General features: G+C 32.3%; 2 non-coding genes across 2 annotated transcripts; both read left to right on the forward strand.

Annotated features, from left to right (window-relative positions):
• The first annotated feature begins 13790 nt into the window (after window positions 1–13790).
• On the forward strand, window positions 13791–13878 carry LOC148199374 (small nucleolar RNA snoR118). The gene has a single exon (XR_015786417.1). It is a non-coding gene; the product is annotated as a small nucleolar RNA snoR118 (small nucleolar RNA).
• A 3967-nt stretch (window positions 13879–17845) lies between these two features.
• Window positions 17846–17947, forward strand: LOC148199375 (small nucleolar RNA snoR118). Its single transcript, XR_015786416.1, has one exon. It is a non-coding gene; the product is annotated as a small nucleolar RNA snoR118 (small nucleolar RNA).
• Window positions 17948–26047: the final 8100 nt, after the last annotated feature.

Consider the following 26047-nt stretch of genomic DNA (forward strand, 5'->3'; position numbering starts at 1 on the left):
TAATTCCTTAACTTTATAAGTTTTGAGTATAAATAGATTATCATTTTCAAGTATATTTAGTCTCATCAAATTCAATATCAATATGTTAGATTACTCTCAAGCATCACTAAAAGACCTTTCAACTTTTGTATTTGTCTTAGTAATGAATGAGGAATTTTCGTCCATTATTAATACAAGGTTTAATAATGCGTCAAATATATATTCACATCATTTATTTCATGGATAATTAACGTATATACTCAACTTTACTTTGAAACTAATTAAAGCATAAAATGTTATCGCTTTAATAATTACAAATTTACCATAATTAATATAATTTATTATAATATAAAGACTAAGATTTGACATTTCAACCACATTGACTAAGTAACCACAATCACTGAGTGAATATATCATTCACCTCCATAAAATTAATTATAGCCTTAAAATCTATGATTCTTATAAGTATATTATTAGAAGAGTTCAAGAACTTATATATATCTATTGTAAAACATCTCTTGATGAACATTTTGTCTTCTCTTATTTTTTTTAATGACTTTCTTGATTGATATATATATATATATATATATATATATATATATATATATATATGTCCTGTAGAATGTTTTCTATACAGACAAAAGTCACTTGTCTTTCACTATTCACGAACTTAACCTTTTATTAAAAAAAAAAACTTATATCGTAACTTTTAACAAGTATTTTTAAAATATTTATTAAAATATTATAATACTTTTTTGATGAAGTGAAAAGAAAGAGAATTGATTTTAATAACTTTAAAATAATTCTCATAATACATTTATATCCTAATAATCATCAAATTAGAAATATTTACATTTATTCTATAAATTACATCAGTCAAGTGAACACATGATTTCCAATTTCTACAATCTCAAAGATTTTTCATTCAAAAAATCACTTTTTATTGCATAATTTGAAGAAAAAAAATACTTCCAGGTTACATAAGTCAAAAAAAATTTCAGATTGTGCCATTTGAAGTAAAAAAAGAAAAAAACTTATCCAAAAACAAAAACAAAAAAGTATTTTTAGATTATACATTCTAAAAGTTTGTTTTCTTTCAAAGTTTATGATGTGGAAGTCATTTTTAAGGGTGAACTGGGAATTTTGTATTTATAAGACGCAAAAGAAAAATATAAGAATGCAATAATAAATTACCACTTGCTTTCAAGTTCCTTTTGCACTTTTATGTTTTCCTTTCGCACTTTTATAAATATGGCAATTCTCAATTCGCCCTTTTAGTTTAACTCTTGATTTGAGTATGTAATTTCAAATTCAAATTAAATTGGACAAATAAAAAGACATTTTTTTTATATAAACAAAACTTTTGGAGTGTGGAATTTAAAAGACACTTTTGCTTTTTAATGACAATTCAGAAGTATTTCTTTTTGCATAAAAAAATTCAAAATACATAATAAAAAATATAAAATTCATTTTTTTCATTAAAAACACTTTCAAATGGTGTAATCCCTTAATATCTTCCAAATTACACCATTTATAAGTCAATTTTTTCTTAAAAAAACTTTTAGATTGTGAAATTGTAAAATCGTGTTGAAATTTCACAATTCATAAATAATTGTTTAGGACAAAAAGGACTTCCATCATGATGGGATGTGATATGATAAACACTTATAGGTAGAGAAATACGAAAGATGAAAAATGTAAGATCAAAATAAAACACGACCAAAAGGATAGTAGCAAGGGAGAAACATGATATCCAATTGAGCAAGTTGGTTTTGCTGTCCTACCAAAGCCATCACGTATTAGAGGCTTTGGCTTCGAAGAAAGAAACTATATTGGTAAATATTGTGAGTAACATTAACAACATGGAGAGGTTGTGGTGGGCAGGGATACACCCTAATAAAAGGGATCAATGGAAAAGATAAAGTTTGAGGAGATGGAGGACTAGGGTGTTGGTGGCTTAGAAATAGATGACGAAGATGAACATGGGCACCAGGTGACAAAAAAAACTCCGTGCTCTAATTGTTCAGTCATGAATGTAATGGATTGTTCTAAAAGAATTTAATTAAATATAATATTTAATAAAGATGAAATTGTTTAATGTTAAAAAAATTAACACTGGAGTAAGATAAAATAAAAATACAGAATCAAATTAAAATTAAATTAATAACAATGAATTATGATATTATAATTGTTATATCACATTGCCACATGTGACATTACCTGAGTTTCATAAGTGACAAATTTTTACTTTTTAAAAAATAAAAAATAAAATACAAATAATTTAAAAAAAAGCATAACCTCACTTTAAGTGTTAGTGCATTACTAATAGAAAAAAAACTTTCAAATTTTTTAAAAGGTTTAATTGCTTTTTTGTCCCTAGTTTGGTTGTTGTAACATCCCAAATTCTGACACTTGATATTTCATAAATAATATGAAAACAAAACTGTAACATTTCTACAGTCATTCATTTGGAAATATATAATATTTCACATTAATTACATATTTTAAACTCAGATTTCAACTTAAAGATAACCCGAGTTTTTCTTTACTATCCTTCCTCCTCCATCTTCACTTGTACTGGATTAGACGACACTCCCTCATCTGCTCCCGTATACCAAATACGATATACGATCATCGCAAAAATATGATTTTTCCGGTACATACACAAATAAGTAAGGGTGAGCTACCATGCAACAAACTATTAAAATGAGGCATGATACTACTACTACGCCTAACTCATATTTATGAAAATGATTTTTGCTAGACTCAATTATCCGGATCTAACGTTGATGGAAGTCTCGAATGGTCGTGCACTTGTGGTGACCTCCACTCCTTACACTAAAAATCATGGCCAGATACAACTTGTCAACCACAAGGTTAGTCCGTTAACACTATGTCCAAAAGTGGCACATAGACAAGGACCTCCTGCCCCTCTCACCACATAACTCATCCTTCTCTACTTGAGATTGGAGAGTTATTAGAGTATCCAGGATGGCCTTCCATACAGGACCCTCAACATCAACGTGTACATAATACCATGCCACTACAAAATCTCTCCGCGAGACTCATATCATGTTCATATTTATCAAGTCATACCATGCTCAAATTTCATAATTCCATATCCATCACAATAACATGAATTCATCATAAATTTTCATTCCAACAAGATATATTGCACAATAATTTAACAGTACATAATTTGTTCAATAGAATTTAAGTTAAAAACCTGTTGAGTAGACTTCCAGGAAAGAGAGGTGCGTCACAATGGACAACTTAAGTACCAAGTCTTTCCTTAGCCAAAGTGTTCCTCAACTTGTTTTTAACAAATTTCTTATTCACAGATTCAAAATAACAACATAATTTTATATAACAATATTAACACATAAATTTAAGCATGAATAGATATATAACTAACACATAAACATACACAATAATTCAATACATAAATAGTCAAACAATAATTAACATAAGGCATAGAAAGATTAGCTTCCCTTACCTCTTTTACAGGATCATTCTCTTGACCAGAGGTTGTTCCTAGAAAACTTCCAGAATTTCCACTCTAGAATTTCTTCCTACTCCAAAACTTCCTAATTTCTTCTTTTCTACTAAATCTCTCCACTTCTTGGTGCAAAAATTTCATTTCCCAAGCTTGCTATTTATAGGCCAAAATTTGACACTATTAGAGTTTTTTTTTTACTATTCAAAAAATAATATTTTAATCATCCACCACATCTCTTCTTATCTGCTTCATCAATGCACCGTAGGAAGCCTTATCCACTGAACACTATTCATTTTTTTTATTATTTTTTTTACTATTCACTATTTACTATTCCCTTTTTACTATTCATTTTTTTTTTCAAAATCTTCTAAAATAAATTCTCAAAATTTTAATCTCCTTCCTCTGAAATTATTATAATTATCTATCATAAATTTTAATTTTTCTTGCCATAATTTTATTAATTTTAGTTTTATCCGTAAAAATTAAAAATTACTACTATTTATTAAATCTAAATATTTTTCATGGGTCTTACATTCTCCCCAACAACAAAAATTTTCGACCTCGAAAATTCAACATAAAAATAAGGTTATGATTATTTCACCTTATCTTCTAGTTTCCTTGTAAATTCACTCATTCTAATTTCCTAAACTAAGTTGATGATCTTTCATCTAAGTCGTTTTGTTTGATGGTTTTCTATACTTATGGGTTGCCCTTCTTATGAGATATCTTCTCTGTTTGTAGTCGCATCTACTTCTAAAATGTGAGAAAGATCCAACACATACTTTCTTAGTTAAGTAACATTAAAAACTAAATGAAGGTTGACTAATGTACTTAAGAGAAAATTTCCTTAAGTGAATAGGTCCCCCCACATCCGTGATTGAACTCACCCACAAGAAAACATTATCCAACTGCAAACTCTAACGGTCTTTTCCCAAGATCAACACACGACTTCTACCTACTAAGATTCCTAAGTCATAACTAACTTAACAATAGACTCCAAATCTCCTCCTTTTGCAAAAATTTTCTAATTCAAAATCTAATCACCTAAAAACAACACCAAAATAATCAACCATTACCTTCCACACCTGATTTCTGTAACCTAACAAGTCATAGTAATAACTTATGACATATAATCACCTATCACTCAAAACCTTCAATTTACAAACTTCCAACTTTGTACTCCAATCTCTAATGAACTACCCTTGGTTCTAGATCAATTTTTTTTTTAATTAAACTTCAAAACCAAAACAAATTTAGGAAACTAGATTACTTAAATAACCTCAATCTCACATATTTGTCCCTAGAAATCTCTATTTTCAACCACAACACGCATGTCTTAGACCATTTATACCTCTTAAAGATAACATCCAATTTTAATTATCAAATATCATATACTATCAACCATCACAACAACAACCGTTTCATAATCCCACAGTATTGAGGATCCAATATTCAAAAATCATCATCTAAACAGAATGAATGTTTGAAAATTTTCTCTTTTTTTTTTCACATTTATAATTATAACATATAACTATATATGAACATACTAAATGTACATAGCCTTAAGAAAATGCACATTTTATAAAAACATCGTCTAAAACAAAACCAATAGTATATAAAAAAATTCGACAACAAAAATTTTATTTTAATACTCATTTGCACGCATTCCACTAGAAAAGTCTCACACTCATAACCCGAATCATTTCTCTACTTATTTTATGCATAAAATTTCTAGCATCTCAAATTGAAATCTACTCACGAAAAAAATTAAAATCATAAACCTTCATAACACTCTTACTTGTCACTTTTAGCCCCATCAAAACCACCATTAAACATACCTCACTAGTCTCAAAATAATCCATTAATGTTTTAAAAGAACTCATCACTCATAAACTATTAATCACAAGATTCCAGAAAATTTTTCATACCCACTATAACCAGAAAGTGATTCCCCTTATAGATCCTTATTTAAGACTTCCATGACCCTGCAAAACTTTAAGAATCATTCTTTTTCCGTAACAACTTTCCATTCTATTTTCTCAACACAATTTCTACTCCTAGAAATCGTACGACTCCAAAAGCAACTTATGTCTACCAAAAATTATACTAGATTGCTCCACCTTACCCTATACTTCTATTCTCCGTAAAATTTATAATTACTCGAAGTCCAAAACACTATTACTAAACAATTCATCCTTATGTTTTCTTTTCTATACCCACTTAACAAGAACTTGTCCAAAAATAATACCTATATTGAGTATGCTTTATAACATCCATAGAAACCCTTCCATACTTAAGATCATGCATCATTTCCTTCATTCGTCCTTGATGAACTTATTTGATTCTCGGTAATATTGCCTTCACCCTTAACTACACTTAATGTTCAACAATCAACTAACAATTCTTGAAGACGATAAACTTCTAAAAACATATTGGAACATGACCAAACCATCCTTTCGATCATACCCTAGACTACAATGTCTATCCTTCACTTGCATTGGTCAAATATCCCTAAAATACTTATCCTCATCCTTTATTTAACCCACACTAAATGTTGAACCACTATTTTCTTTCCCTGATAAACACTTCTAAAATACTTAACAAAACTAGAATAATCAAGCTTCTTTCAAGATTATACTCCAAATTACTTCAATCTTCATCTAATTATTTTCCTAGCAAACATTACTAGCCTAACTTAAAACATTCTTCAAGAATTAACTTATAAACTCTAAATCTTAGGAATATAAACCTTGTCCTCAAAATACCTTCCCACATCCTATCCTAATATGAATCCACAAACTTAATGTTGTCTGTAACCTAGTACCTAACAACTGCGTATATCTGATAAGACTCAGCAGATCACTCAATCAACAATATTATAAAGTCTGAAACCACTTATTTTTATCTCAATAAGGCCGAATTTAAAACTAACTAACTTTCAACTATCATACCTTATCAGTACTACACCTACTCATTTAAATAAACCACTTATGCCACATAAGTTAAATCCGTCCTATGACATTAAAATATAGTTTAATGGTTATACTAATTAATCCTCTAATACTTGCAATAACTCCCATAGATATAAAGAATTTATGGGTCATCAAAACATGTCATAGCACAAAACCATTGTGCCAAGTATCCCTTCCCACCACTCTATTCAATAGTTTCATTGACAAGTATTAAATCGTGTCCCTTCCCATCACTCTATTCAAGAGCTTCTCCATGCAAGTACACTTCCGAATCATTTAAGCATGTTACTTCCCACCACTCAACTAGAGAGATTATCAGGGTAATTCCCACCACTCAAAAAGCTTATCAGGGCAACTCCCACCTCTCATCTAGTGAGTTTATCAGGGCCATCAACCACAACGCAACCTCAATTATAACGTGCTTCCCGAGATCAAAACCATATCCCAAGGATATTTAGTGTTAACCAAATCTCAAATTTTTATCTTATGCGAACTAAAAGTAAGTATAAACAAGTTTACTCACACACGCATCACTGGTCAGAGATCAAGGTGAGACATATAAATCTTTACCCATCCTTTACATCACCATTGAGGTTTGAATATTACCATATAACTATACCTGATGAAAACTACTCTAAAACAACCTACAACTTCTTAATTATTCCAAATTCCCTAATCACATCAGTTTTCTAACCCTTCTTTTTATCTATTTCCAAACTCTTCTTCTTCCTTATCTTGCCATGTTCATAATAATATTAATTCAACCTACACTACCTCTACTAACTTTAATATTCCAAAATCAATAAGATTTACAACCATTAAACCATAAATCATGACCCTTTAATCCTCTCATAAAAAATACCAAAAATTTGCATAAGCCGAAAGCCAAAATTTTCGTACCTGGATTTTCTCCACTGCTCATCATACCAAAATCACATACTCTCAAATCTTATCTCCAATACATTTACTGAAAAAAAAATCTAACCATCTCCTTTTAATCATCCATTTAGCTGAGAACTCTTTCAATACTTCATTCTTCTCTAAAGACATCGTGTTCTCTTAACTTATAACTTTCTCCTCCTATTAAACTTTCTCTCAATCCGCTTTATGCCTTATACAACTTCTCCTCTACTCTTCTTCGTCTAATATTTGATTTATCCTTTATCTACTTCAGTATTCTTATCCTTTTTTTTTAAACTTTATCTTCAAATCTTCCACCATTTTCTTTCTTCCAATCTTCAAGCATCACCTATATGAAGAATTAAGTTGATTTCTCAAACCTTGCCACACTAATGTTTACCCAAAACTCCTCTCATTTAAACCTTTGAACTCAACTCTTATTGTACAACCATTGATATCCAATCCTCTTGCTCGGTTCTTGAAACACTTCCAAGTAAAAACGACGGTTCTATACTTCAAGACCAAAACTCTTATGTTTTGACTTCTACGCTCTAACACACCACATCTACCTATCTTCGAGAAAAAGAAAAACTTGTCTCAGAAGGTTTTGCTGAAATCTAATAAAGGTATACAGGTCAAGTTATCCTTGAATCTGTATCTCTCTACCACTATAGAGTACACCACAAAGAAAAACTCAGACCATAACTCTTCCCTCCCGAAACCTTAAGAATTAAGAAACGAAATTTGTCTCTGATAAAGCCATGAGTGTGGACTCTCATTACTCTTATCAAGACGTTTTTCTGTTCTTAAAACCTTAAGTGGGTTGCACTCACTCTACGATTTAAACTTAAAAACACATGACAAATCATGTCACTTAGCCCTCTTCACTGAAAGGCAACTTAAACGTACAACCCGCAGGTCATCCTAAGGACGAACTGCTCTGATACCACTAATGTAACATCCCAAATTCTCACACTTGATATTTCATAAATAATATGAAAACTGTAACATTTCTACAGTCATTCATTTGGAAATATATAATATTTAACATTAATTACATATTTTAAACTCATATTTCAACTTAAAGATAACTCGAGTTTTTCTTTACTATCCTTCCTCCTCCATCTTCACTTGTACTGGATTAGACGACACTCCCTCATCTGCTCCCGTATACCAAATACGTTATACGATCATCGCAAAAATATGATTTTTCCGGTACATACACAAATAAGTAAGGGTGAGCTACCATGCAACAAACTATTAAAATGAGGCATGATACTACTACTACGCCTAACTCATATTTATGAAAATGATTTTTGCTAGACTCAATTATCCGGATGTAACGTTGATGGAAGTCTCGAATGGTCGTGCACTTGTGGTGACCTCCACTCCTTACACTAAAAATCATGGCCAGATACAACTTGTCAACCACAAGGTTAGTCCGTTAACACTATGTCCAAAACCGGCACATAGATAAGGACCTCCTGCCCCTCTCACCACATAACTCATCCTTCTCTACTTGAGATTGGAGAGTTATTAGAGTATCCATGATGACCATACAGGACCCTCAACATCAACGTGTACACAATACCATGCCACTACAAAATCTCTCCGCGAGACTCGTATCATGTTCATATTTATCAACTCATACCATGCTCAAATTTCATAATTCCATATCCATCACAATAACATGAATTCATCATAAATTTTCATTCCAACAAGATATATTGCACAATAATTTAACAGTACATAATCTGTTCAATAGGATTTAAGTTAAAAACCTGTTGAGTAGACTTCCAGGAAAGAGAGGTGTGTCACAATGGACAACTTAAGTACCAAGTCTTTCCTTAGCCAAAGTGTTCCTCAACTTGTTTTTAACAAATTTCTTATTCACAGATTCAAAATAACAACATAGTTTTATATAACAATATTAACACATAAATTTAAGCATGAATAGATATATAACTAACACATAAACATACACAATAATTCAATACATAAATAGTCAAACAATAATTAACATAAGGAATAGAAAGATTAGCTCCCCTTACCTCTTTTACAGGATCATTCTCTTGACCAGAGGTTGTTTCCAGAAAACTTCCAGAATTTCCACTCTAAAATTTCTTCCTACTCCAAAACTTCCTAATTTCTTCTTTTCTACTAAATCTCTCCACTTCTTGGTGCAAAAATTTCATTTCCCAAACTTGCTATTTATAGGGCAAAATTTGACACTATTAGAGTTTTTTTTTTTACTATTCAAAAAATAATATTTTAATCATCCACCACATCTCTTCTTATCTGCTTCATCAATGCACCGTAGGAAGCCTTATCCACTGAACACTATTCATATTTTTTATTATTTTTTTTTACTATTCACTATTTACTATTCCCTTTTTACTATTCATTTTTTTTTCAAAATCTTCTAAAATAAATTCTCAAAATTTTAATCTCCTTCCTCTGAAATTATTATAATTATCTATCATAAATTTTAATTTTTCTTGCCATAATTTTATTAATTTTATTTTTATCCGTAAAAATTAAAAATTACTACTATTTATTAAATCTAAATATTTTTCATGGGTCTTACAGTTGCAGTATGTCAGGTTGGTCCAACCTTTTAAAAGAGTTTCAATTTTGTTCAAATATGGTAAAATTTACCTCAATCAAGTATCTTTCGTTAAATAGAAACTAACAAAGTTAAGCGTTTGATGATGTGGCAGAAGACAATTAAAACCTGATATTGTCTCGGAATATTGCTTCTGACGTGTAAATGAAATATATGGTGACATGGAAATAGGTTATAGAATTGGGAAAATTACATTAGGATTTTTTTAAGGAAATTACATTAGGGTTATTTTTGAAGGAAATATAATTAAGGCATTTGAGATAGAGGGTTCCTAAGTTCACGAAGAGAGAAAAATCGCAATTGAGGGTTTCGAAAGTAGAACCACATTTGAGGATTTCGAAGCGCATTTTCCATTCGAAGGTGCGTATTTGATTATTTTCGTTCTGTTTATGGTTGCTTTCATTGTGTGTATGATTGCTTTCATTGTGGTCCCCCATAAAATATGATTTCTTTTGGTTGTTGTCCCTCATTATGTCTGTTGTGATGCTCCATTTTCGTTGTGGTCCCTCATTATGTTTGTTAAATTATTTATTTATGGTGTGTTTAGGGTTCCCTAGAATGTTATTTTACTTGTTTATGGTCCCCATAGTACTTTTTTGTTATCATTTTGTTTGTGGTTTACATTTAAATTAATATTTGGTGTTGAAAGGGTTTAATAGAAACTATGGAGTATATGTTCTGTATAGTGCAGATAGCATTTAGGGTAATCATATAGTAATATAGGAAATGGTTAGTGAAAACAATAGTGTGAAATATCGGTGTAGTTTAAAATCATAGCCACAAAGTTAAAGATAGCCAATTAGTGGACTTCTATTATCTGGCTTGGCAGTCCTACCCTGATGTTGCTAAAGTAAGTCATTCAGTTTGGCTGAGTGTTGTACCTTGATGGGTTGACAGTCCTACCCTAATGTTTTTTATTTAATAGTTTTGTGCCCTGTTATAATAGTGTTTTTTGGTAAATTAAATGTAGTGTTATTTAGGTAAAGTAAATGTAGTCTGACAATAATTTTTATATTAGTTGAGATGGCTAACTCTGATATCGAAGTGGTCTTTCACCATGGGGTTAAATTTATCAATGATGGGTCATTCAAATATGTGTTTGGTCAAACCAATACTTTAAAAATTGACCAAGACAGATGGAGCTACTTTGAAATTATGTCCATTCTAAAGGAAATAGGTTATAAGAATGTTAAAGAGTTGTGGTATTCAGTGGGTGGTGGTTTTGTGTTAGAAGGAAGGTTGGAACTACTATTTGATGACAAAGGTGCATGTCATCTAGTCAACATTGCCATATTGAATGGTCAATCTCACCTCTATGTTGTACACATGGTGTCATAGCCTGAATATGTTCATATGTTGGAATATGAAGCTGAACTAAAAGTTGAGAGACATATTGTTGAAGCAAAAGTTGAGAGAGAGGATGGTGAACCCCAAGTTGAGATAGAGGTTGGTGAACCCGAAATTGAGAGAGACCAAGAGGAAGAGGTTGATGGTGCTGTTTTGGGGAGGGTGACAATGATATTGGTGTGGAGGGAAAGGATAAGGGAAAGGCTGATGGTGCTATTTTGGGGAAGGGTGACAATGCTATTGGTGTGGAGGCAGAGGGAGAGGGAGAGAATGATGAGGCTATTTTAGAGAAGGATGCAGAGGATGAGGGACATGATGAGTATGATGTTAGAAGTTGGAATGTGACTAAAGAGGATGTGTTGAGTGAAAATCATCTTGTGGAGGTGTTAAAAAGTGGACTTTAAGTCTAACTTAACCCCACAAAACTGGCTAGTAAGGTGAGGTTTTGCACCCACTTATATACTATAAATTGGCCTTATCTCTAATCAATGTGGGACTTCTAACATACCCTCCTCACGCCGAGGTGTAAACATCATCTCGAGCGTGAGACTAGACATTAATGGATGGTCTGATAACGGCCCGATAGAGGGTGAAACAACATGCCTAACAAACAAAAAATATCGCTAGGATAGGCTCTAACCATAACTTTGATACCATGTTAATAAGTGGATTTTAAGCCTAACTCAACCCCACAAAATCAACTTGTAAGGTGAGGTTGGTGTATCAAAGCTATGGTTAAAGCCCATCCTAGCGATATTTGTTGTTTGTTGGACATATTGTTCCACCCGCTATTGGACCATCCGTTAATGTCTAGTCTTACGCTTGAAATGTATATACCTCGACGTGAGGGTGTGTGTTTGGATGTCCCACATTGACTAGAGATAAGACCAATTTAGAGTATATAAGTAGGTGCAAACCTCACCTTACAAGCCAATGTTTTGGGGTTTGAGTTAGACTTAAAATCCACTTATTTATAAGAGGTTAATGTCCATGGAGATGAAGTGGAAGATGATTTATGTGAAGGTAGTGAACAAGTTGAAGTAGGTGGATCAAGTGGATTTCTATTCCATTCCAACATGTACATGACATGGGTTTATCTGACACTGAATGAGAATATGAAAGTTTAGATAGTCTTGTATTAAGTGATTCATCAAATGATGATAAAGAACATTATGACAATTTTGGGATTTTCTCAATGCCCAAAAGTATGAAAGAATATAAATGAGAAGTGGAGACATACTTCACTGAAAAGAAAGATTTCACAGAAGCAATAAGAACCTAATGATGTAGAAAATGGTAGAAAATGGAAGGTATTTAAAAAATGACAAAATAAGAGTTTGTGTCAAAGGAAGGTATTTCAAACACTTAACCCGTTAGTTTTTATTTAACGATCAAACTTTTTAAAAAAGTTTGATCAACTTGATACACTGCACTCAAATTAGAGACAATGAAAACAATTAAATCTTTTTTAAAATAAAGACTAATTTTAGTACATAAAAAAAATCGAAATTTCTTTTAAAAGATACAAACAAATTATTTAACCTTTAAAATTAAATCCAATAGTCTAGTAGAGTTTCACTGGCCCAAAGATAAAAAAGCTCACCTTTGTTTTAAAGAGGGCCCAATTATTAGATCCACCAGTTTAAATTTGTATGCTCAGTCTCTCATATTTCACAAAATCAGAATCAATCACTAACCCTAGTTGCCTGTTTTCCTTTTCACACCCAGTTTCCTTTTTCCTGTTTATCTATTCTTCTTTCTGCTGATTCTTGTTTTCTGTTTATTCTGTAACCTGTGTCTTTTCGGTTTCACGTTTTGCTTCTTTCATCGTCTTCATTTTGTGTGTGTATATATATATATATATATATATATATATATATATATATATATATATATATATATATATATATATATATATATCTTTTGATAAATGCGTGATATCTAAACAATAAACCTTTTATGTGAAGTGAAGTGATGTTCGGAGCAACTGGAATTTGCTGCACTTGTATTATATTAGTTTAATTAATTTAATAATAATACTTGTTGGAGGCTTCTCTTATATACGTTTTCATCTGTATAATTGTAACCTAAATCTAGAGTAAATTATTTGTTTTGTGGCCCAATGATGTTCAAATAGATCGTTGATCGGCTACACGATTTTGTTCATAATCTCCTGCATCTTTCTCTCTCTTCCTCTCTCTTCCTCTCTATCTATCTATCTATCAATTTCTTATTCTGTTTGTGTGTGTGTGACTAATGCAACCTGTACTATACTACTACATGATCTGGAAGATGTATGTTGATTGTCAACGAAACCAGTGGCAAAAGCCGTACATGATTTCGTATTAAGCTATGAGATCTGAGGGCTCTGAAATTTTTTACTTTAAATTCTGTATTTCAATATTTGTTTTCTTTTATATTTGGATTAGTTTATTGTTGGCTTTGCTTATTGTTTTTTCTTTGTTTGATGAATGCTGATGCATGCACTGGGCTCTGAGAAGTTTTAACCTCAACTTTTGATGAAAATGCACGGCCTTGAAAGCTATTTCTGATACCCACAATATTAAAAGAGTGATTCATTGGTAATTCATTTGTTCCTGTTTCATGTAGTTTTATTGCCTTCAATCCCAAATGTGTTATTATTTCCACAGCCGCAGCGTTTTTAATTTTTTTGTTTCTTTTTGTCTTTTAATATGTTCTTTTAGTATTATTTTCTAATTTATATGGATCTAACTGGCTGTTTTCTAATCTCTGTATCTTTCATGAAAACCTCAACTACCATTTGTCGGTGTTAACATGTGTTTTCTGCTGAAATTGTAAGTCCTTTGTGTGATATGATGCTCTTGGATCCATCTATTTGCCTTATCATCGCGCATAATCGTTGTTGAGAACTTCAAATTTATGAGAATCACGACTGAAAAGAAATCTGTCTGGAAAACAAGCATCTATTGTTACACAGATATTTTTTTCTAAATAGCATACCGTATCTTATATTTACTCAGATAGCTCGTGGTGCTAGGTTAGAATTCGATTTTTGAAGAACCGAATTCTTAATATGGTTTTGTATTAGCTTAACACCAAAATCATGTGCAGAATTAGGTCCTCTGTAAACCAAATTCTGAACTAGCACAGTAAAAGTGTGCTATGTGAGTAAATGAAAGTTTCAGTGTGCTATATTGGTAAAAAGAAATTGACAGTGTGCTATTTGTGTGGAAAATTCGTAGAAGTTGACTATTGAGTAGCTTCATGGTTTGGTTCACAAGCTGATCTTCACCGCTCGCTTTTCTTCTGTTCCTTTCTGTGTATGTGTGTGTTAAGTGCTGTGTTTGTATTGGGAAGTTGGAAGAAGTTTGTGAATTGAACTACTGATAAAAGCTGTCAGTGATATTGTATTAAGCTATGGGTTTTGGGTTCTTTCTCTTGTGTTGATTCTAATCGGTTGCCTAAAGGGTCCTAATATGAAATCAATGTTTTCATAGTTAGGCAAAGAGCCCTCACTATTTCTTTATTGTGATCCTAGATTCGTGACTGTTGCCTTTATTTGTTAAGGTGGTTTGGCATTGCATCTGACCATGAAATCTTAGTTTGTATTTCTTTATTGTGAGGCATAACATTGTTTTCTGTTAGTATGACATTTCTGTTTTCGTGTGATGTTTCTTTTAAAGCAGTGCTCGTTACATTTTGTAAACTTTTTTCCTGGTTTTTTTCATTCAATGACTATCCCCTTCATCACTCCAATCTTCTTCAGGGCTTTTATTTCTTTTGTTTTAGTATTTTAAAACTTCAAATAGGTGATCCTCCTTTTACACAGTGAACTGTGAATAGGAAAGTCTACGGTATTTTTTGTAGTCTGTTAGTGCCCTGTGATGATTATATAGAATATTGAGTAGCACCTGGTTTCTTTATAACTGGACCTGTACCACTGGATCTCTCTCTCTCTCTCTCTCTCTCTCTCTCTCTCTCTCTCACTCACTCCCCGGCTCCCACACACTCTCATCTGACTGGGCTTGTGTGTGTGTATGTATATATATATATATATATGTATGTATTTTCATGGTGCAAGAAGGCTGTATATGAAACCAGTGTCAATTGCTACGGATGATTTGATTTATATTAGTTTAAGTCTGAGGGCACGGCATTTTTCTGATTATAGGCTTATTCATTTTTCTGTTTTATTTTTCTCTCATTTCTCATTATATCTCTACTAGTAGCAACATCAGTGGTTTATCATCCCTTCCATTTTTTGATATGGGCTCAAAAACATTTTCACAACACTTTTACCCTATTCGTGGGTCTTCCTAACTATGTGATTGGTTCAAAATTGATGTTCTTAACCATATTGTTTTAACTGTATCTTTACTATAAAGAGGCAAAGGTTATTTTAATGAGGCTGTGTTTAAAGGCTATAGGGACAAATAACTATCCCGTATTGTGCACCTATAGGTACATTTTAGTGACACATTTTCCAGGGCTGCTTCCGAAAAGCTACGTACAATAAAAGTAGATCGTGTGTATAAATAAAATTGATTACAAGTATAATTTGCCTATTAGTATATTCAGAGAATTTTGTAATAACTTCAAAATTCGTGAAATGATATACCTTATGGATTATGGAAATCATGTAGATTTTGTTCCTCAACGTCATACATTTCATAAAAGTTGAATTGTATGTGGTTTCTTGCTTCATTTTTGATCCAATTCAAACTTTTGAAAGATGTTATATTGTTTTCCCTGCCTCAAGTACTAAATAAACTGTCTCCACGTGTTCGTCAATATTACTTTCAACCTCTTTTACTCTTACTTCTCTTTCTATTATTTTCTCTATTGCTTGATACATTTTGAAGTGTTTCACAGCTCTAAAATAAGTACCTATATCATTATGCCCCCCTCTCAATAACTCGTTATGTTTATAGTCACCTAACATTATACATGGCCCTTTGCACCTAAAATTTCAATAGCAAATAAAGCTTCGGATAAAATAACAGCAGATTAGAATAAAATGAAAAATAATTTAGATTATATCTATTTGAGATACATGATAAAATTGTATTTTGTTGCATAAATATATAATTAAAACTATTTTTTTACTATATGTACAATGAACAAAAGAATGTAATGCTCAACTAAAAAGTTAAAATACTATTGATACAAGAAATTGGGGAAATATTGCATTGTCTCCCAACAAGTAAAAAAAATAAAATTGAAAGAAAAGCAATCTATTCTGTGATTCCTAATGAGTCTAGAAGACCTGAACATCAATTAGTATTAGGAAAGTTTTAAGTGAAACAAGAGAAAGACTATTGTTTCTTCCACTCCCAAAATTACTAACTGCACTCAATTAATAGGAAAAAATTGAACCACATTTACCACTGTCTACACAACTGTTATCACTGTCATTATTCCATCATTGCTGCTACTGCAGAAGAAGAAAAGAGAGGCAACATTGAAACATATTTTATGTATTTTGTAAAGCGTATTTTTTTGTAGTGTTATTTCATGTGGGATGTTAGAAAAAACTCGTTCTTTAAAGACGTATATTCTAAAAAGTTTGTTTATAAATCTTATTCTGAATTTTTATTTACAGAATACATACATGTATTTGGAACACTTTATTCTAAAAATCTTATTTTGAAAATTTCAAAAAATTTATTCTGAAAAATTTCAAAAACATGTAATTTGAATGTTTGTGATGCGCATTAAGAAATTGTAGGGGTTCAGCAAGTAAAATCAGATGAAACATAATGGATGAGAATAACAGGCCTACACATGACTTGCTTGATGGGCCAAAGATAAAAAGCCCACTAAAGAGAGGGAGAGAAATCGATCGACAGTTTCCATTATTTATGCTCACATCTCATGTAACCTATTCACACGTCTCAAACCCTAATACAGTTTTTGTTCCCACTCGCTCTATTCATCATGTATCCCTAACTCATGTTTTGCCATTGAAACCGTATGTGTTGAAGAATGTTTCCTGATTATTGCCAATTTCTTTTTTCGCCCTTTTTGTTTGCATTATTTATGCATTCTGTAGTGTGTTTTGCTTCTTTCTCCTTTTGGCATTCACATGAAGATTTTAATGTTTAAGTTCGTTGTATGCTATGATGTTTGGAGTAACTTTTATTTTGTTCTTGTTGCATTGTATTCTGTTTATGACACTTTTATTTTGATTGTGTATTTTCTTTGTTTTCATACATCTGGCCCAATGATGCATACATAGATTGTGAGCAGCTACACGGTTTCGTTCATATCCGGATCTGTTTCTTTCCCTCTCTCTCTCTCTTTCTCTTTGTCTGTGTGTGTGTGTGGTTGTGTATATATATGTGTGTGCTTATGTGTGCGTGTGTGGGAGGATGCAAGAGGCTGTGAACGAATCGTGTGACAAAAGCTGTAGATGATTTGGAATTAAGCTATGAGATCTGAGGGCTTTTGCATTTTTTTTTAAAATTCTGTACGTTATTGTTTATTATTTTTTGGTGTTTTTTTTATATATTTGGCTTTGACTATATATTGTCTTGTGGAGTGAATGATGATACGCACTGGGCTCTGAGCAGATTTAACTGCCCTGCTGTTTAAACTGCATTTTTGATGGAATTGCTTAGCCTAGAAAGCTATGTCTGAGACTACCAACATCTTAAAAAGAGGGATCTATTGCCAAATTTTTCACATTCCTCTGATTGTTAGCTTTGGCTTGTATTGGTTTTTGGTTTTGCTATAATTCTTTTATTTTGATGCATTATGGAATATTTTGTTTTAACTACAATTACTTATTGATAAACTGATGTAATGAGTCTTATTGTGACCTTTTTCTTTTTCATATTCTTCTATTTGATGTTATATAGAAACAATTTTTTGCTTAATTTTTGAACCTTTGGTATATACTCTTATATTCATAAGTTAATGAAATAGTTCTTTGCTTAATTTTTTGCTTGATTTTCATTAGCCTTTGTATTTTAGTGATTGCTCACTTTCATTGCTGGGAAAAGGAAATTTAATTGAATACAAGTCTTGATTTACAGCAAATTGCCTGATATCCTGCCCGAGGATACACAAAAACATTGTTGAATGACTTCACTGTTTTGGATCAAAACCTGATATGTATTCTTTTACCTTTCCGTTTCATTGTGTTGGTGTTTTTGAACCCATAGTAGTGTTGTGTTTGTGTTATCTGTTGGATCGTTGCAGGAAGACTGTGATTTTGATTTGTGGGTCTGTGATAAAATTTGATCGTATTTTTGGGAAGTTATGAAATCTGAGAACGTTAATTTTTCTTCATTTATTTTTATTCTAACATCTTGTTTGAATAGTTTTTTTTACGGGAAATCTCCTTGTGATATTTATAAATTAATATGCTTTTGTATCTAAGTTATCTTTGTAACAAAATTTTACCTATCTTGCCCTAATTTAATAGACAGAGTCATAGGATGTTGTCCAAGTGGAGTACCAACAGGAGTGGGAACAATTTTCTCCTTACATAACATCTTGCACCGTGTTCACTTACATTTCTCACTTTATTTCTGTAGTCCAAAACCAATCCTCTTTTCCAATTGGAATTTTATAATTAACTTGCATGGTACTCCCTGTTTAAGCAAGGAAAGGAAGGCATTAACTTGGTTATAGCCTGAGTACGTTTTGCTCTTAATTTTATCCTAAAGAATATATTAACTTTCTACTGTGCTATTTGTTGCTGCCCAATGATGGTTGTTGGACTATATTAAGTGCTATCTGGTTTTGTTTATAACTATGCTTGCACACCATTGTTTCTTTCTCTCTCTCTCTCGTCTCTCTCTTGCGGGAACATACAAGTCTGCTTGAACATTTTATTTATTTATTTATTTATTTATTATCTGGTGGTGCGTGAAGGCTATAAATGAAACCATTGTGTTGAATATTCGATTCGGTGTTTGAATTCGTTGTTCTGAGGGCTCTGCAATTAATTTTGGATCCAAATAATTGGATCAGATTTTGGATAAAAATCATATTTCTTTAGAAACTAGTTTGTTCAGATTTTGTCATGATCATTGGTTCGGGTCGATTATATTCTGCTTAGTTTTGTGTCTTCAGTCTATCCTAACTTAGTTTTGTGTCTTCAGTCTATCCTAACTTAGTTTTGCTGGAGCTAATTTGGTTGAGTAGATCGAATTTTGGTTTGTGTTCAATTTTTTCCAGGATTGATTTTATCAATTTTTTTCAAATATCAGTTGGGGATTACTTCATCGAAATTTGGTTTGGGTTATAGGTTAAATTTTGGTTGTAGTCTATTAGACTGAATTCGATGGTATTCTGTATTGTGCCTTAGCAAAATTTTAGTGTGGATTGGGTGGTGTTGCTAGAACTGATTTACCTTTGTTAACTGCTAACAAATAATTAGATTCAATGTGGATGTGGTACTCTGATTTATCATATCAGATTGTATACTAGTGAGAGCAAAGAGAATTGTTATGATTTGATTCCATTTTGGAAACATTCTTTTACATTCTTTAAATATTTTACTTTATATTGTTAAGTAAAGTCCCATCAAGTCACCACCAAACTTCTGCACTGGAGTGTATTCAAACCATGCAGTAGGAACAAGGAAATCCCATGGCGAGGCAATTCCCTGAGCAACTTAAATGTCAACAAAACTCACATTTAATATACACCTTGAATTTAAACAAATAAATATCGTAGTTTAAATTTCTTAATTAAGAGCAAAAGTTGGAAGATACCGACTGGTCCTATATCAGGAAGTTGAAAATGAGTACCAAATATTTCAGCGATCATAGAAAAATGAAAACCTGAGATGTTATGGCAATTTCACTTTTAACCTTCCCCATTTTGTAATGTTTAAGAGTCCTACAATTTTAGAAGCCAATATGAAAAACTAAATAAAATATATGGAAAGGTATACTTCTGAAAAGCCCACCATACACGAGAAGCATTAGAGAACAAACATCATAAAAACTTTATTAACCACAATGCCTAAGCAGAAATTAATGCAAGGAATAATTAACAAAACTGCAGACAACAATTTCTCCTTATAACAGCACCTGTTTTGATCAAAGAAAGCTTATATTTTTTCAAATTGCCATACTACCTCAAGGTTTCATTTAAAACAAATGAAAGCTTATATTTTTAGTTCTTTAATTTTTAATAAAAATTGAAATTAATTATTTTTTGAAATTTTAATTTAATTTGGTTTTTTAATTTTAGAAGGTGTAAATGTAGGTTTTTTAATTCAATTTTGTTAAGTTTATTTAATGTTTTAAACATATTGTATTTAATAAAATTTTAGTAAAGAAATTAAATTTAGGTAATTTTAAAAATGATGATTTAATTAGTCTAAAATTTTGAAAAAAAATAATTTTAATTTTTACAATAGATAAAAACATATATAACTCTTAAAACAAAATAGAAAGTTAAAATTAAAAGTTATTTTATTCTCTTACATATAAAATAAGGATCCGTACTCATTTTAGATATGAAATTATTTTTTAGTGGGTACATCTTTATTTAATGCTTTTTTTAAGAGATCTGTCATTCAACCTTATGTAGATTAAGATTATTTCTAAAGGAATTATATAACTATTATTTTAATAAAAAGCTAAAAGAATTGTATAACATTATTTTAAAATATAAATTCTTTTCTAAAGGAACAAAATATAAATCCCTATGTAATTCAATTCGCCTTTTTTTCAAATGACCATATAACTTATTTTTTTAATCATGTATTAGAAAATAAGAAAAATGTATGTTATAATATATGAACTTATATCTAATGCTTTTTCGACGTGGTAGTGGTAGATTCCTATTCTTCGTGATAACCTGAAAAATGTAGAGTCTAATCTAGATAAGTTTGGGAAAAAGATGATAGTAAAGAAGGAACAGGGAAACAAAGAGTGACATGATAGTACAAAGAGTCCAAAGCTTGGCAAAACCAACAAATAACAAATCTCTACTAATAGTAAGTCTTAGATACACATGGCTTCCCTGGTTGATGTATTGATGACAAAATCCAGTGCTTCAATTGAAGACTTTGCATGCATGGATAAAGACTTGTAAGAGAACAAATGAATATTCTTGATGTGTAAGAATTATCTGGAAAGTAGAAGGGAGAATATATTCAACATAATGCCTACATAATTGAAAAGAACGAATAAGCTTGACAGATAAGCTTAACAACTAAACTTGGCCATACAACTCAACAAGCTCGACAACAAAGTTCGCCCACATGAAGCTCACCCACATGAAGCTCGATACACATGAGCCCGATAGTAAAAGCTTCGCTTATTTCATTTATGTTATTTCAAAAGTAACAATCCATGAAGAATCAACAAACTCTATTCGAGTAGCAGAATCTCGCACAAACCCAAAAGGAGCCTGACAACCTAAACGTCGGGAACAACTTAATCTCCAAAACGTCGTAAACCACCTCACTAACGTAAAATGGTGGTTGGTTCCCATGAACCTACAAGAATAGGGCTTGAAGCCAAACATTGCAAAAGTGCATCCTCTAGACAAATCAAAAACTCGACATGCTAGTACCTTAGTATAAGAGAAGCTTGATGTAACTAGTGAAGAAAAAAAATCCACACCCGCTTATAAATGGGTTGGGTGTGAGTATTATACTATCCGTACAGCGGATATCCATTACCCGCAAAAAATAAAAATAAAAAATTAATTTATATTTTGTTAAGTTAAATTTAATTAAAATTAAAATTAATTTATATTTTATAAGATTAAGTTTAATTAAATTAAATTTTAATTTATATTTAATTTATATTATATTTTATATATATTTTTGAAATTTTAATTAAATTTTACTTTAGTAATTTATAAAAATATATTTTTTAATATTTGCGGGTATCCGCGGGTTTTAAATACCTGCGGATATTTTTTAAATGGGTATTTGTGCGGGTAGCGGGCAGGTAGTGGGTGGATTTTTTTTCGGGTCGGGTTGTGAGTAGGCACTATTCGTGTCCGACTCGACCTGTTGCCATCCATAGGCGTAACAGTGTCAAGTAGAGGAAAAATTGAGTCTTTCAATAGCTTACTACAAGAAGAGCGCGGAGAACAAAAGAAGCTCATGATGTCACTTTGGTGGGTACCTAGAAGCATGACCTTTCAGTTTTCCTTCCCTAGGCTTCTCTTGCGGATGAATAAAGACAACTAAAAAGCCTACTCTGGAAAAAATAAAGCCCATGAGCACGACACCATAAGCCCTCAAATGAGGCACCTGAATTATTATACGATAACGAGAAAAGTCCATAGAGGTGAAAATGAGAAAAGTCCATGGAGGTACCAAAAGCCCTCTAAGCAAGACACCAAAAGTCTTCCAAGCAAGGCACCACAAAGCCCTTAAGGCGACACATCGAGCTACTTCAACAAGTAAATAAAGCCACTTTACCAAGTAACTTTCATAACAAAAACCTCTAGCTGTGGCACCGTGTTGTTCATCAAGAGAACCAAGTTACTTCACCAACTAACCAATTTAAAAGCCCTCCTATTGAGGCAATGCACCAAGTCACTCAAACAAAATAGGAGAATAGAAACCAAGTTATTCGAGTAAAAGTAGACAATTCATTAGACCGAGTACAAGATAAGCTCGGTGTCCCAGTACCTGAGTACGAGAGAAGCTTGGTATTCTAGTGCCTAAGTACAAGAATAGCTCGACATCGAGTGCTCGAGAAGAAAGAGCAAATCAGCGTCTGAGTACAGGAATAACTCGACAATCTAATGCCTGAGCACAAAAGCAATTATTAGTGCCTAAGTACAGAAATAACTCAACAACCTAGTGTTTGAGCACAAAAGCAATTCAAAGTTTCTAGTGCCCGAGTACAATAATAGCCCAACAACCTAGTGCCCAAGCACAAAAGGCAATTTAGCGTCTTCAGTGACTAAGTACATGAAGAACTTGACATTCCAGTATATGGGTAACTTGACCAGAGCGTAGGAGTAAATAATAAATCGACGTGACAATACTCGAGTACAAAAGCAAGAGAAAATCAACACTCCAATAAATGAGTACATGAGTCATCCATTGCCCCAAGTCCAGTGGGACTAAAGAAGGAGGCCTGCCCTTTTTCTCTAAAGTTTTAGCATAGGCCGCTAGCCCATCAGTCAGGAAGTTGGTACTCTCCTAACTAAGAGAAGTAACATTAGCCTTAAGGTTGGCAAACCCGAACATCACAACTAGAAGTTTGCACCAATTCTAGGTCTCTGTTCGTTGGCCCTCACTGACCTTAGTACACAAGCTAGCCAGGATGCCCCACCCGACCTTCACCTTAACCCCCTTTACCTCCTTTTGCAATAGGCGAATTCAAAAAAGAACAAAATAAATTCAAGGACAAGGGCGGAGAGGACTCAAAAAGCAATGATGATTGCTTGAAGTAAAGTTATGGTAAAGAAGCCCAATATAGAAAGAAGTTAAAATCATCATGAGCTCAACCAGACCTACCCAAACCAACAACACCTAACAATACCTACTTAAAGTCGGCCAATAAAAGAAAAAACTTTTCTAAAGTCGGCAATATCAAAGTAAAGCTTGACAACAAGTCGAAAGGACTATTCTTACATAGCGGCTTTTGAATGAGCTCATCCGGAGGGCCTACGCACAATGAACTCAACTGGAGGGTAAATCCAGTTGTGAAGCTTGGCTAAAGGATCAATACACAAATAAACTCTACTAAAGGGCCAATCCACATGCAAATTATACAAGTTAGCTAAGGCTTGACCAAGAGATCAAACACGATCATGTATGCTAAACCAAAATCCTGAGACTGAGGACTCTTATGTTCCACCCGTCCCAATAGACATATGGTGGCTGCAAAATCAACGACAAGTGCACCAGTTGTAATGTACCAAGTGATAAATATCGTTCTCTCCTAAAGGAATTACGGAAAACTTAGCAACTATTGCATTCTAACTCAATTAGATCACAAAGTTCACAAAAACACAATAAACTCTTTTTAGTATTTTTATCACATAGTTGGTGTTCAAAGAAATGCAACATATATTATTTACAAATTGTTAAGACTATAGTTCATCCACTCCACTCTCATGCATTCACAAACATCTCAACTTCAGAATCAAGTCAAAATCAACTAACAAATATACTCAAATTGTATTCCTAGTGACTTTGAGCCTATGATAACTCATCAAGTTTCAATTCCTTGAATCCTTAACAAGAAATCATGCATTAAGTTCAAATGTCTTAAGATTACTAATGAATCATGTTCTATTCCAAAATACAAGCATCCATTAAGCATTCAATTTTAGGTTTAGATTCTAAAGATATTTCATAACACCTTAATAATCACAAATCAAGCATAGAATAATCGATTATGCAAAGAGATAGGGAGAAGAAAATCAAACTCAATTTTTTTACTGGTTTGGCCTCAATGCCTACATCTAGTGTCCTTTCAATCAACCTGAGATTGAAAGCCAATTGCACTATAAAGATTTGAGCTTTTACAACAAGGCTTTACAGCGACCAATCTGTCAAAATGTAAACCACCTCTCTAACTCACTAATCTAATATAGCCAATAACAAGACCCTGCAGCAAGAACAATCCTCTCCTGTAGTCACCCCTTTGAGACACCACTCAAAGTACAAAGAACTTCCCGCTCTTTCTTCCTAGCCGCACGAACATGGAACCACAAATCAAAGATTACAAATCTTCTTCTCCTGATCACGCAGAAAGCACCTCAGTTGTGCAGAACGATCAGTCTCTTCAATCTAGTCAAGTTTGCTACTCAAGAATTCTTCAAGATTTACAAACCACTTTCTTTCTTGATTTTGGAGCTTTTAATCACTTTCTAAAACTTCTCAAAACAAATATAATTAGATATGACCAATTTGGCTCCTTAATTGAATACACAATTAATACAATCGATTCCACTAAATGCTGGTCAAACATATTAAAAATATGACCGTTATAGCAGTTATGACCATATGAAATCAGTTTTCAAATCTTAACAGAGTTAATTGAATACATAATCCACATAATTGATTAAGCTTTAACACTTAAAAGATTTTTGAAAACTTTTCTTTCCAAAACACATCCCAACACATTTTTCAAAAGATATATGCAAACACACGAGTTTTAATCGATTCACCAACTATTGTAATCGATTCAAAACTAGTTGTTTTGCCACAGTTTAAAACTCAAGCTGTCTGATGACCTTAATTGATTATCATTCCACTGTAATCGATTTAGTCATGCATATATGCTTTTGTGCTTATGGTTTTCGTATCACCAAAACATGTATTATGCATACACAAATATCATCCCTTCATAAGCACAATAGTATGCATCAATCAATATAATATGTTCAACAAATGTGACAAACACAATACGTGCATATTACACAGTAAGCATGTACACAATGTGTTGTCATCATAAAAAAACCAACATCACAGGGATTGGGTTTAGCTAACACCGTGCTCCCCTATCAACAAAATGGAAACTAAAGAGAAGATGCAATCACTCTTCCAAGATACTCGATAGTTGCTCCATGCTCCAATTGTGCCCCTCCTTTTCCTCAACACCTGTAATATGCAAACCTTCTTCCTCTTCAACCCTAAAAGGGGAAAACCACCATGGATGAACGAGGAAACTCAAGGAGGAGAAGGAGAGCTTCCCAACATTCCAAAAAACCTATGAGATCCTCTCTCAAGCACCTTAGGTGATTCTATTCCTATAAGAATGAGGAATGATGGAAATCCTCGCGAAAACATGATTA

This window comes from Vigna umbellata, chromosome 4 (assembly GCF_029865625.1).
Source record: "Vigna umbellata cultivar VRB3 chromosome 4, Vumbellata_1.0, whole genome shotgun sequence".
NCBI classification, from domain to species: Eukaryota; Viridiplantae; Streptophyta; class Magnoliopsida; order Fabales; family Fabaceae; genus Vigna; species Vigna umbellata.